The sequence below is a fragment of the Bos taurus genome, chromosome X (genome assembly GCF_002263795.3).
Source record: "Bos taurus isolate L1 Dominette 01449 registration number 42190680 breed Hereford chromosome X, ARS-UCD2.0, whole genome shotgun sequence".
Lineage (NCBI taxonomy): Eukaryota > Metazoa > Chordata > Mammalia > Artiodactyla > Bovidae > Bos > Bos taurus.
In genome coordinates this window covers 48734795-48750429 of record NC_037357.1, presented here as the reverse complement: position 1 = coordinate 48750429, position 15635 = coordinate 48734795, and positions in this window count along the sequence as shown.

Here is a 15635-nt window from a genome sequence, read left to right as displayed (position 1 = left end):
TGGAACATCATTTTACTTTTGACAGAAGTATCAAAAAGAGTTTAGCAATAAATTGGGAAGAAATAGTTCCCATGTTTGAAAGAGAAAATACAGAATCTGATAGTAATGTATTTTTTCATGACCAAATAATATTCTCCTTCCATTTCAGTTTATGCTTTATCTTAACTGTGGACAGTTAACTCTATTGAAATATTGTTAATTCAGTTGATACCACAGATTTACTCCCTTCGTAGTACAATTAGCTTTATTTTGTTCACCAGCCATAGACTTTACCTTTAATCTCAATCAACCCTGTATTAAATATGTATTATAATTTTCAGGAGGATCTGGGAAGCAATGTGGATGGATCAGTACATTGTCTCTCACTTGAAGAAACATCTGCAGCACTAGTAGCTTCAGTTGTATAATTTCTTTATTAAGGACAGCTTCATGCAATTGCAGCAGTGCAAGAGATTTATTGTAATGCATATATTTATTTGGCATGTGTCCCTTGTATCTATGCAATATTTTATAAGAATATTATATACACCAAAACGTACCTTCTCTTTTATTTATCATGTAGGGTCAATGAAGTCTCTTTCCACTCACTGGTACTTTAAAATATCTCCAAAGATAGGCACTCATACTAATTACCATGATGACTTTGCAATTTCTATTTGTGTCAATAGTATACCTGAGCTAGCCTTACTCAGCGAAAGGAAGGCATATTTTTCTGCCAAATCAATGCTAGGCCTTGTGTTTTACATTTCTCCATAACTGGTACTTTGAGAGAAGAGTTCTAGTGGCTATCAATCACTAGCAGCAGGTACCAGGTCAGATTCATTCTGATAGTTTAGACTACCTTACTCATTGTAGGCCTGTGAACATTGTGCTGTTTTCCAAAGTGTTTACTGTTTAGATATTACCTCACCTCTACTCCCATCTCAGATGCTACAGTTACCTATTGATTTTCCTAGAAATTGTGTTCTTTTGCCAGGCTATTTCCTGTGCTTTCATTAATTGGTGCATTGGTTGTCAACCATAAATCACAACACAGGTAAAGGAGTAGAGCTATACCTACTCATGCAAAACCTTGAAGCCTACCTAATTTCCCTCTGATACAAACTATTTTTTGCCTACTTTCCTCATTTTTAGCTCAAAATTTGAAAGGCAGATTTAACATAGTAGGAAACATCCTTGCCCATAAATTTTAACCCTTATCTTTTTGTCCTGTCTTAGTTGCTAAGCAGATGAGAGATCTTAAGCAGAAGAGTCAAGTAAGTTCTCAGATACTCAGTTTCCTCTTTTTCAGATAATAGCACTACCATGAAAATTCTTTAAAGCATCAACACATTATATTAAATAAAGGACAACATTATTTTCATTACTTCAAAAACCCTCTGCATGATTTGTACTATTTTTCCCTGAAAGTAAGCCTTGACTTAATTTTTATTTCTATTTCCCTATTATGAAGGGATTATGAATTATCTTAATTCTCCTTTCAGAGAAGTTAAAATTCCATAAGCCTTGCATTTTGGAGAGAGTTCATTATTATGTTTAGACTTGAAACACATATTTTCTAAACATTGCAAAGCCAGTCCTGTCTTGTTGGATGTATCTCATGAAACACAGGAATAGGAGGGACTATGTTTTTTTCTCAAGAATGGAGTACAAATTTCTGAAAAGTAGAAGCATCTTTCTTCCACTGTTTCTATTCCAGTCAGACTGGCAAGTGCTTATGGGAGCATAGCATTCCAAACTCTGCTTGTGCTCCATGGTCTTTGATGGAAAAGTCTCAAGAAGTGTCAGCAATGGGAGACTTTCACAGTGTAATAAGTTGCATCATTCTCTTCAGTTTGATGGAACTGAGCCTCCAACTCATTCCAATCCCTTTCTTGATTAATATACAGGGAATATATCAGATTGTTCCAATTGATGACATCAACTAAATTCCATTCAGAAAGTGTGGGATCTCTTGATAAAGAAATTCTTAGACTGAAGAATTTCACTTTTTCATTCAGTTTCCAAATTGATTGGAATTAAATGTACCTTGTAGCATGTGGCATAGCCAGAGAAGAATGAGACTTTTTAAAGCATTATTTTGTATATGATTTTGCTTTCTTGTTTACTCTAGGCACAAACATCCTGACTACACTTGTCAATTGATATCCAACTGACTGGATATCACTTTCTTAGTAATCATTTGGTTGTAAGAAACAAACATCTATCTACTTACATTACTTGAGATGTAAAGTGGATTTGTTGAAATTCAGCTTAACAGGCCAGAAACAGTGAGGTAACAGTAGTTCTTCCCTTTTTCTCAAACCCTACATCTGCTTTGTGGGCAAATACCATTGAAATTTGACCACTTCTTACTGTATCCAGTGCTTTAACTCTAATCCAAGCCACTCTCATTTTTCATTTGTATTTTTGCTATAGCCTCTAACTTGTTTCTGTGCTTCATCCTTATCCTTACATAGCAGCTATTGTAATTCTCTGAAATCTTAGATTAAAACACTCCTTTGATCAACACTCTCCAATAGTTCTGCATTTCACTTAGGATGTAAGCAAAAGTTGTATCAATGATCTATCTACAAGGCCCTGCATAATCTCCATCACCATCATGTCATGTTTCATCTCCTACTATTCTCTTTACTTTATTTCAGATCATCTGACTGTAACCATATTTACATTCTTGCTATTATTACTTGAATATTCTAGACACTCTCTTGCATTAAGGCATCTATCTTGGCTGTTTTATCTGTTTAATAGCCTCTACCATCTCCTCACTTCCACATATCTATAGGGCCAAATCTTTCACTTTCTTTATGTCTTTTTTTAAACATCACCTTACTCACCAACCAATCTTCTTCACCTGCAGCCCACATTGTCAGTCTCATTTATACTTACTTTTTCTTATTTTTTTCACAGTAATTATTACCTTCTGCCATTTGAGTACTTTTATTGTTTATTGTTTGTTGTCTATCTTGCACCACTAGAATGTAATCTGCATGAGAGGAAGTGTCTTTGTTTTACTCTCTAATACATTACTGACACTTAGAATATTGTTTGGCATATAACAGTTATTTAAGTAATATTTGTTATATGAATGAAAGAATGAATGGATAGAAGAGTGAATTATTGAAAATATAAGAAATAGAAGAGAATAGGGCTGTGTTAGAATTGACTCTGGAATCATAGGAAATTAAAGGAAATTTGCTATATTTCACTGGACTCTGTGTTTTTTTCTCTGGTTGTGTGTGTGTGTGTGTGTGTGTGTGTGTGTGTGTTAGTCGCTCAGTCATGTCTGACTCTTTGTGACCTCATGGACTATAGCTTGCCATTCTCCTCTGTCCATGAAATTTTCCAGGCAAGAATATTGGAGTGAGTTGCCATTACCTTCTTAAGGGGATCTTCCCAGCCCAGAGATTGAACCCAGTTCTCCTGCATTGTGGTCAGATTCTTTACCATCTGAGCCACCGGGTATTTTCCATAATCCAGGCAATGGTATTTGTAGCTTTTGGTATATATCTTGCACTTAAAAAAAAAAAAAACTTATTCATAAGTATTTTATTACTTTGATTCTATTGCAAGTGTTGCTTAATTTGCATACTTTTCATTATTATTGAATGGAAATGTAATTGAATTTTTATATTTATCTTGTATCCTGCAAATTTGTTGAACTTATTTATTAGCTCTAAATTTTTTTTGAATTTCTTAGGATTTCCTATATATAAGTCTGTGTCCTCTGTGAATATAGGTTTACTTCTTCTTTTCCAATCTCAGTTTCTTTATTTTATTCCCCCATTATCTTGATTAGAATCTGCAGAACAGGTTGAGTGGTAATGATAAAAGAAAACATCATTGTCTTGTTCTTGGGGGAAAGCTTTCAGTATTTCATCATTAAGTAAAATGTTAGATGTGGGTTTTTCATAGATTTCTTTTTCAGGTTGAAAGTTTCCTTCTATTCCTAGCTTGCTGAGCATTTTTATCAAGAAATGGTGTTAGACTATGTCCAATGATTTTTTTCATTTGATGAGCTTATCTTGTGGTTTTTTACTTTTGTTCTATTAATATGATGTATTACATTGATTTTCAAATGTTATATCAACCTTGCTTTCCTGGAATAAATACCACTTGATCATGCTGAATGCTGTGGCTGCTGCTAAGTCGCTTCAGTCATTTCCGACTCTGTGTGACCCCATAGATGGCACCCCACTACTCTCCTTTGTCCCTGGGATTCTCCAGGCAAGAACACTGGAGTGGGCTGCCAGTGGACTTCCCTGATAGCTCAGATGATAATCTGCCTGCAATGCAGGAGACCTGGTTTGATCTCTGGGTCAGGAAGATCCCCTAGAGAAGGGAATGGATGCCCACTCGAATTTTCTTGCCTGAAAATCCCATGGACAGAGGATCCTGGCAGGCTACAATCCATGGGATGGCAGAGTCAGATACAACTGAGCAACTAAACACACACACACACACACACACACACACACACACACACAGAATATTCCATTGTATATATGTACCACATTTTTATCCATTCCTCTGTTGATGGACATTTAGGTTGCTTTGATGTCTTGCCTACTGTAAACAGTGCAGCTATGAAAGTTGGGGGTGCATGCATCTTTTCAGACATGATTTTCTCCAGATACATGCCCAAGAATGGAATTGCAGGGCCATTTGGTAGCTCTGTTTTTAGTATTTTAAGGAACCTCCATACTGTCCTCTATAGAAGCTATACCAACTCACATTACCACCAAGAGTGTAGGAGGATTCCCTTCTCTCCACACCCTCTCCAACATTTGTAGTTTTTAGATTTTTTTTGATGATAGCCTTCTTGAATGGTGTGAGGTGATATTGTAGTTTTGATTTGCATTTCTCTAATAATTGTGACCAGCAGTTTTTTTTTTTTTTTTTTTTTAATAATAGCTCATAGTGAGTAGTAAATTTTGTATTGCGATACAGCAGTAACTCACATGTATACTAACAGAGGCACAATTATTTTATTAAATAAAACTTACACATACATGTGATTAAGTCAACTATTTTATCTTTTGTTTTTAATAAAAGTTTTGCTGATGTGACAGATTCACCTACAGTTGTAAGAATGTGGCATGATTTCATGTACTGCTGCTGTTGCTAAGTCATGTCAGTCATGTCCAACTCTGTGTGGCCCCATAGACAGCTGCCCACCAGGCTCTTCTGTCTACAGGATTCTCTAGGCAAGAATACTGGAGTGGGTTGCCATTTCCTTCTCCAGATTTCATGTACACTTTACTCAATAACCTCCAATGGCAACCTTTTACATAGTTTTATTTGTTTCAGTTCAGTTCAGTTGCTCAGTCGTGTCCCACTCGTTGCAACCCCATGAACTGCAGCACGCCAGGCCTCCCTGTCCATCACCAACTCCCGGAGTCCACCCAAACCCATGTCCTTTGAGTCAGTTATGCCATCCAACCATCTGATCCTCTGTCGTCCCCTTCTTCTCCTGCCCTCAATCTTTCCCAGCATCAGGGTCTTTTCAAGTGAGTCAGCTCTTCACATCAGGTGGCCAAAATATTGGAGTTTCAGCTTCAACATCACTCCTACCAATGAACACCCAGTACTGATCTTTAGGATGGACTGGTTGGATCTCCTTGCAGTCCAAGGGATTCTCAAGAGGCTTCTCTAACACCACAGTTCAAAAGCATCAATTCTTCGGTGCTCATCTTTCTTTATAGTCCAACTCTCACATCCATACATGACCAATGGAAAAACCATAGCCTTGACTAGACGGACCTTTGCTGACAAAGTAACGTCTCTGCTTTTTAATATGCTATCTAGGTTGGTCATAACTTTCCTTCCAAGGAGTAAGCATTTTTTAATTTCATGGCTGGAATCACCATCTGCAGTGAATTTGGAGCCCAGAAAAATAAAGTCAGCCACTGTTTCCGTTGTTTCCACATCTATTTGCCATGAAGTGATGGGACTGGATCCCATGATCTTAGTTTTCTAAGAGCTTTAAGCCAACTTTTTCACTCTCCTCTTTCACTTATTTATTTACGACCCTCAATATTTGTTTCATGAAATTGAGTGGTGACTCAATTTTGAAAAATAATCTTACCCTAATCTGTAGTGCCAAATTTCTCATGTAAACTTCTATATGTGCATACATTTTTGGAAAATGTGTCCTTTCCAATTATATATTGGAGTATAACTGCACCCTCTACATAATGGCAGGTTTATAATGACACATGATAGATAATTGTCAGCCAATTCATTTCTTTAAAATTGACTTAGCTATCCTAGATAGTGAAGGATGGAGAAGCCTGGCCTACTGCAGTTCATGGGGCCACAAAGAGTCAGATGAGACTTAGCTGCTGAACAACATTCTACATCCACATTCTTTCATATAAATTATAGAATTCCCGTGAAGTTTCATGAATAAATCACACTGAAGCCATGGAGGAATTTTGAAAGAATTTGAAAGTGAAAATTTAATTGTGCAATCATGTCCAACTATTTGTGACCCCATGGACTGTAATCCACCAGGCTCCTCTGTCCCTGGAATTCTCAGGCAAGAATACTGGATTGGGTAGCCATTACCTTCTCCAGGAGATATTCTCCACCCAGAGATCAAACCCGGGTCTTTTGCATTGCAGGCAGATTCTTTACTCTCTGAACCACCAGGAAAGAATTCATGTCTTTACTAAATGGAGCTTTCCTATGTATGAATATGATGTATGTCTCCATTAATTAAATGTTAATAAATAATCATTTCCACATAAGTTTTAAAATGTATTTTATGTTTATTTCTAAATATTATTATTTTATTAATTTTATTGTTACAATGGCAGATAAATTAAAGATAATATTTTTAGTTGCTGATAAGTGTATAAATATAATTATTCATACTTATTTACATATAATAATTAATAACTTTATTATTATTGATAATTTGTAGATTTTACTGCTTTTCATGTAAGCAATTAAATATATTCTAAATAATGATATTTGTATTTTCATCTCTAATCTATACACTTTTGTGGGTTTTTGTTTGTTTAAAACATTTTGTGCACTGGTTAGGACTTGCAGTAAAACATTGAGTAGAAATGTTTATACTACAACTTCTTGTTTTGATCCTGATTATAAAAGCATTAATGTTTCACCATTGTTTGTTCTAGATTTTCTCGTTATAAATGTTTTTATCATTTAAAGATATTCCCTTCTATCCCTACCCCACAAATATTTTTCTATGATCAGTTCTTGAATTTTATAATTTTTTCCTCATTTGTTAATATATATTATTTTCTCCATTAATCTTATAATGTAATAGAATGTATTAATGTCTTGATATCTTGATTGGTAGATTTTTCTAACATTAAGCCAAATTTTTATTTTGTTAATTAATATAACATGATCACTATATAACATTTTTATTACAATGTTGGTTTTGTTTCGCCAGTATCCTAAGATTTTTTCATCTATGTTAGTGATTTAAATGGGTTTTTCATGCTATCTTTTCTTTGATATAAATGTTCTCCTAGATTATAAAATTTCATGTGGAATATTCCCTCTTATTGCATTTTGGAATAGCTTGTCTAATATTATAATTTTTTGCTTCTTTAATGTTTAATTAAATTTGCTGATGAAGATATCTTATCCTGGAGTTTTTATTGTAGTAAGACCTTTAACTTTTATTTTTTGTAACTGTCTCCAAGGTTATTTCAGGTTTCTATTTATTTACACAGGGAGGGATTTTTAGTCTATTTAATTAGTCTATTTAATCTCTTATTATTAGGAAAAAAACCAAATAATTTTCCTGAGTTGTGCTTTCTCTTTCCCATTGAGAATCACTCACCTAGTGCATATTACTTGTATTGCTATAAATAAGTCCCTGCTTACTCTTATATTGAGGATATTGAAGCTTTATAATCTTGGTTAACTTGTGTATGGTCAAGTAAGTAGAAGGTGCAAAACTAGAGCATACATTTCTTGACTTTCAATCTATTGTTCAATGTGTTATTTAATGCAGTGCTTCTTTGATGAAGACAATTTCTCATTAGCTATCTTCAGTTACAATATGTAAAGGAGTAGTACAGATTGCAAGGAAATTTTAGCTTAGACTGTAAAGGAATTCTTTCAATCACTGTTAGGTAGGGAAATTTTCTTTCTTTTACTTACTGTTTTTCTTCCTAGTGGAGAAAACTGGATTTATTTTTGCCCTCACTGAACTCCTTTCCAGGGAGGAAAGACTAACTTAATCTTATCACTGAGTTTGAATAAACAGAACCCGTTTTCTGACATTTCTTCTATTCTTTCTTTAGGAAAGAGCATGTCTACAGAGAGCAAATTTTCTACTTTGATCCTCCATAAATTGTAAAGGAAGACTGTTTTTGTGAGGGAAATATACATTGGTCTGGCAGTCAAAAATGAGTACTTGTATGGTGGTCTTGCAGATCTAAGATTAGGTAGATAAACTTGCTTAATTCAGGCATCCTGTAATAAGAAGTTATCTTGATCATAGATATAAGCCATGTGTGTTTAGTAGCTCAGTAGTGTCTCACTCCTTGCAACCCCATGGGCTGCAGCCCACCGGGTCCTCTGTCCATGGGGATTCTCTAGGCAAGAAGACTGGAGTGGGTTGCCATGCCCTTCTCCAAGGAATCTTCCCAACCCAAGGATCAAACCCAGGTCTTCTGCACTGTAGGTGGATTCTTTACTGTCTGTGCCACTAGGGAAGCCACTTTTTCTAATATCAGCTATGATAGTAATAAAAGTGATGTTTTGAATGTCATCTGTTTTATAACCATTTCTCTTCTAACATATTCAGACCTTGGACAGAGGAATAGGGAATAGGACTGACTCAAACTGTAGGGCTGGTATGTTAGACCGGGATCCTTGAAAAAATATTGGAATATAGAATTGTGGATCAAAACAACACATTTGAGGTTCCTTTGGGACCAAGGTCCAGAGCTTTGGCTTTGGGCTTTAGTGTGTGGACTGGGTATTTTGCTTTGACAGTTTGAACAGGGTTTTATTGAGCCATGTGTCTGTTTATTGTAGTAGTACATTTGGATTTTAAATGATGTAATTTTGTTAGGCCAGTTTAGGACCCAGATGCCAGCCAAGTAGGACTTTTACCTTTTAAAGTGTGACAGGCAACTTTAAAAGTTGGCCCTCATTTATTCTCACCTTCTAATAGTCACACCTTTATATATATCCTCTCCCCTTGAGATTCAGATGGGCCTAGAAACTTGATTATAACAAATCAAATATGACAAAGTGATTGGGTCTCTTTTCCTTGATTATGTTACAAAAGCATGTACTTCCATCTTTTTAGTACTTCCTTTATTGTTCTATGGCTTGTTTGTTTTGATGAAGCAAATTGCCTTATTGAAGAGGTCCATATGACAGACAAAAAACTGAGGACAGCCTCCATCTCAGAGCCAGTGAAGAACTAAAACCCTAATTACAACAATTGACAAAGAGATAAATATTGTCAACAACAATATGAACATGAAAGTAGATTCTTCCTTAGTTGAGCCTTCAGATGAGACCACAGGTTCAGCTAACACCTTGATTTCACACTTATTGGAGACACTGAGGTAAAAAGTAGTCAATCCATGCCCAAATTTTGGACAACCAGAAACTGTGAGATAATAAAAGTGTTTAATTTATGCCATTTATTCTGAGGAAATTTGTTATGTGATAACATATAGTTGGGCTTCCCTGTGGCTCAGCAGTAAAGAATTTGCCTGCCAATGCAGGAGATGCAGATTTGGTCTCTGGGTCAGGAAGATCCCTGGGAGTAGGAAATGGCAACCCACTCCAGTATTCTTGCTTAGGAAATCCCATGGACAGAGGAGACTGGTGGGCTACAGTCCATGGGGTTGCAAAAGAGCCAGACAGGACTTAGCGACTAAACAACAACAAAATCTTATAGCTAACAGTGAATCACCACAATTTAAGTGACTTTATCTAGAAGCAAGTTATACTTTTACATAATGGATTTCATTGAGTGAAAATTGAATTCATCTTGCCATCTTGAAGAAAATTGAGAACTTCAGCACGGTGTAAGGCAGGCAGCAAAATGAGGCCAGCCATAGGCCTCAGTAAAGAAAGAGACCAAGGGAGCCTTAGACTGGTGCGGTATGCCCCAGATGGTCTTGGTCAAATGATGGGGGCTTTGAAATTCATGTTGTGCCAGTTTGACTTTAAATTGTATAAACACTGGCTGAAGCATATGTTTGAGGCCTCATGTATTGTAGATACATTAGAAAGCAGAGGAAGCTGAATCAAGTTTCAACTAACAGTTAAAAAATCTTTCCAGATATCAACATTTTAGACAAACATTACTGGGTTCGGTTTTGATGATTTTTTTCCATCTAAGCCTGTAAAGAAGTATATTATATATATATGTGTACTTCAAAGTACTAGTATGTTTTGTTCTAAATCTAAAGTGTTAGTGCCAAGCTCATGGAGGCTAAAGTACCTTATTAGCTCCCACAAATTATTTTCTATATTTGGAGCTAGAAAAAAATTACTGTAATGGTAAACTTGAATTTATGTGGTTGATCCATAGAGTGAATTACCACTTTCTCAACAAATGATCTTGATATGATTCTATTTGTTAATTTCTTAAATCTTAATTATTACTTTAGATTGCAGAACCCCAAATTGTGACTTATACCACTTACAGAATAGTGTTAGAGTTTATTAGAAAACAAATAAACAGATTATAAAGGGAATATGTCATGTCAGGTTGAAGTAAAGAGATAAGTTAATGAAGTGATCAAAAGCTCACATGTAAAAGAGCAATTTAAAAACTCTACTCCTGGATTTTTGTCTATAAGAGTCAGAGGTGTTTAAGAAATCAAGAAGGATCTATAGTGATTTGAAAAGTATGTTTTAATTTTAACATGAGAATAGGATCAATAAAGAATGAAAGTGAGAGATTTACTTGGAAGACAAGTAAAGCTGTTAGGCATAAAAGACCCTATTTCTGTGAAAAGAAAAATGAAATATCAAAGGCCAGAAAAGAATGCTATAAAAGGCAAATTATTTTTCCATACCTAAGAATATGTTATCAAAAAAAAAAAAAATTTGACCCAGAAATCTAAAGGAAAACAAAAGGAAAGCATCCCAATCCAGTAGAGTACCATCCTTACATATGTCAGAGGTGAAAAGGCACCAACTAAAGAAGCAGGTTAAACTGAGTCTTCTTGAAAGGCATAAGGAAACAACAGAAAGGAATAAAATATTACAGGCATATTACACCCCTGAAAGTAAAAGAAAAGAAAAGAAAGAAATAGATATAAAAGCTACTTGTATTTTAGAAGTTTCAAAGTCATAAGAAAGGCATTGACTTAAGGAGTATATGGGAGTGTTATTATTCAATACTGTCTTTATTTATTTATTATTATTATTTTACTTTACAATATTGTATTGGTTTTGCCATACATCAACATGCATCTGCCACGGGTGTACACGTGTTCCCCATCCTGAACCTCCCTCCCACATCCCTCCCCATACCATCCCTCTGGGTCATCCCAGTGCACCAGACCCAAGCTTCCTGTATCCTGCATCGAACCTGGACTGGCGACTCATTTTTTATATGATATTTTACATGTTTTAATGCCAGTCCAGTTTAGAAATCTGCAGATGGTGATACTTCAACAGCAATAAATGTTGGATAAGCATGAACCTTTCTTCAAGATAAATATTTCAAAAGCCTAGGTACTTCCTTAAGATGATACAGTGGGATAAACTACTGTGGTGTAGAATTGAAAATGCTGGTTTTGAAGAGATAGTGAAGGCTCTGTCACTAGGCTAAGACCACCCTCAGTGTAACACTGGAGTATCAGAAACTTGGAATCAAAGCAAAACTGAAAATTAAGAAGCCTGAAATCTGTAAAAGGGAATATTGAGTTAAAATAAGACTATGTAACTGGGGCTGTCGCCATTTCGAATATATGAACTTTGCCAGAGGTCAAAAATACCTTGAATGACACTTCAAGAGTAAACAATATACTGAGATTAATATTCTCCTGCTGATAAAGTCAATGCATTGTTCCAAACTTGCTTCTGTGTGAAATTTCTCCTCACTGTTTTCAGTTTCACTGGTCATAGATTCTGATAAACTGGCCTCCTGGCATTCTGACTAGATGGCATCCTGAAGAAGTTTAAACCAAAATTATTTTTCTTGGTCATTGTTCTGTTCCTTCAGATACCACAAAGCCTCAGCTATGGTGAATCTGCATTCTTAATAAAAGGCAACACCTTATGAAGTTGGCAATATCAACTCTGGGTCTTGAAGGACCTACATTCAACCCATTTAGAGAATTCCAGAACCCCATACTGTATTACTTCCCTGTGAACCAAATCTGCTCTCAAAGAGCAAGCTTTCTGCTATACTACCCTATGCCCTAATTGTAAAAAGACCTATTCCTGCAGGAAAAGCAAGTTTATATGTCACAGTCTGCACTATCAGCTTAATCAGTAACAGGGACTATATTTTGACTTCTCTCTGTTTCCACTCCTTAGTTATCTCTTAATTGAGTTTACAGTTGTGTAGGGAGATGGCTGTTATATTTAGAACTCTCTTAAACCACAATAGGTAAATTTTGTTGGCATTTGGTAGCAAAAATATAATTAACAACTCAGAGGATAAAATTTTATTTCATTTATTTAGTTCAAAAAGAATATATGAATACTCCTTTTAAATACTATATTCAAAGTGTTTCTATAGAGTTTTGAGGTTGTAGGTAATATTAAAAGATGCTTATTCGAAATCATACTGAATTAGAAGTCAAAGAGCCTGGCTTTTATTTCCATAGCTATTACTGACTTTAGTAAATCAGCTAACATCTATAGGCTTGAATTTCTACAACTTTAAAATGAGAGTTTTAGATTAAATGATTCCCATCATTATCTATAGCAGATAACTCATAATAGCCTAAAATTGGAACTTATACAAATGTCTATTAAGAGTAGAATGGATAAATAGATATTGGTACATGCCTTCTGGTGAAAGTAAGGATGCGTTTCTGTTGGCTATATACCTTGGAGTGAAATTGATGAGTCACAATGTATGCATATATTCATCTTAGTAGATATTTTCAAAAAGTTTTTTTAAGTACTTGACTAAACCAATATATTCTCTTACCAGTACTAATATGTCAGGATATCAGTTATTAATATCTTTGGCAACATTTGATATTTTCTTTTTAATTTAACCATTCAGGTGGCATGTAATGCTATTTCAATGTCATATTTATTTGCATTTCCCTGTTTATTGATAAAGTTGAACACTTTAAAAATATATCTATTGGCCATAAAACCTTTGTTTTTAAAACCTCATTTCTTGACTTAAGAATCTAGCATAGTAGACTCAGCTACTTGGAAACCTTATCAGGTAAAAATACATAGGCAGTCTCAAAACAGCAAAAGAATAATAATGTACCTACTGAAATATGTGGCTGAAGGTAAAAGGAGTTAAGGAAAATCAAGTGCTAGAAGCAAATAGAAAAAAATTAAAATCAAAATGGTAATCTCAAGAAGTTGCTATAGTAATGTATATATAGTAATGGGGATACACATTGATCAATCAAATTCAGAGGCTGTAACATTATGGTCTTGGGTTTTACAACGTGTATAGACAAAAAATTAAGCCTTAAATCTCTGTGAGCTGAGAGGCTGGATCTGATACCACAGCACAAAACTGTAAATCTTGAAGGACTGCACTCTCAGTGAAGCGGGACTTAGAAAATTCTTCCCACGGACCAAGGAGAATGCAAAAATACTTGCTTTACCTAATATTTTGGGTGGGAAAATGTACTATCCTTTGAAAAACTAAAACCACAGAATGAATTAAACATAGCATTAGACACTAAATTTACACTTTTAACAAGGTTCAGTTCAGTTCCGTTGCTCAGTCGTGTCCGACTCTTTGTGACCCCATAGACTGCAGCACGCCAGGCCTCCCTGTCCATCACCAACTCCGGGAGTTTACCCAAACTCATGTCCATTGAGTTGGTGACGCCATCCAACCATCTCATCCTCTGTTGTCCCTTTCTCCTTCCCCATCAGTGTCTTTTCAAATGAATCAGCTCTTCACATCAAGTGGCCAAGTATTGGAGTTTCAGCTTCAAAATTAGTCCTTCTAATGAACACTCAGGACTGATCTCCTTTAGGATGGACTAGTTGGATCTTCTTGCAGTCCAAGGGACTCTCAAGAGTATTCTCCAACACCACAGTTCAAAAGCATCAATTCTTTGGTACTCAGCTTTCTTTATAGTCCAACTCTCACATCCATACATGACTATTGGAAAAACCATAGCCTTGACTAGATGGACTCTTGTTGGCAAAGTAATGTCTCTACTTTTAATATGCTGCCTAGGTTGGTCATAACTTTCCTTCCAAGGAGTAAGCATCTTTGTATTTCATGGCTGCAATCACCATCTGCAGTGATTTTGGAGTCCCCCAAAATAATGTCTGCCATTGTTTTCACTATTTCTCCATCTATTTGCCATAAAGTGATGGAACCAGATGCCATGATCTTATTTTTCTGAATGTTGACCTTTAAGCCAACTTTTTCACTCACCTCTTTCACTTTCATCAAGAGGCTCTTTAGTTCTTCTTTGCATCCTACCATAGAAGTGGTGTCATCTGCATATCTAAGGTTATTGATATTTCTCCTGGCAATTTTGATTCCAGCTTGTGATTCCTCCAGCCCAGCATTTCTCATGAGGTACTTTGCATATAAGTTAAATAAGCAGAGTGACAATATACAGCCTTGACGTACTCCTTTTCCTATTTGGAACCAGTCTGTTGTTCCATGTCTAGTTCTAACTGTTGCTTCCTTACCTGCATATAAGTTTCTCAAGAGGCAGGTTAGGTGGTCTGGTATTCCCATCTCTTTCAGAATTTTCCACAGTTTATTGTGATCCACACAGTCAAAGGCTTTGGCATAGTCAATAAAGCAGAATTAGATGTTTTTCTGGAATTCTCTTGCTTTTTTCATGATCCAGCAGATGTTGGTAATTTGATCTCTGATTCCTCTGCCTTTTCTATAACCATCTTGAATATCTGGAAGTTCATGGTTCACGTATTGTTGAAGCATGGCTTGGAAAATTTTGTGCATTACTTTACTACCATGTGAAATGAGCGCACTTGTGTGGTAGTTTGAGCATTCTTGGCATTTAGCAAGGTTAGGGAATCATAAAAATTAAAAAAAAAAAAAAGTGATGTAACTCCCAGACCAAATTTACCCCTAGGTTGTGTAGAAGAAGCAATACTCAATCCCATTAGATTTATACAAAAATAATATCCCTGATAAAAGAGGTCAAAACAAACAAAAATTTACAAACACATATATATTGTGTTTGTAAATATATATATTCAGGAATGTCAATAGTCACAACAAAGAATATAATGTAAGGGACCCTCTGAAAGAAACTACTAATTCTTTTAATAATGAAGCAAGTTTTTAGATAATAGAAATCACCTAGGGAAAATTATGAAAAGACAGCAGTCATATTTGAAAAAATATTACATAACACATTTAACTATGAAACTCACTGGGCAGGCTAAATGGCAAACTAGACAAAGCTGAATGGAGACTTATTTAACCAGGAGGTAGATAAGAGGAAACTACCGAGAACACATCA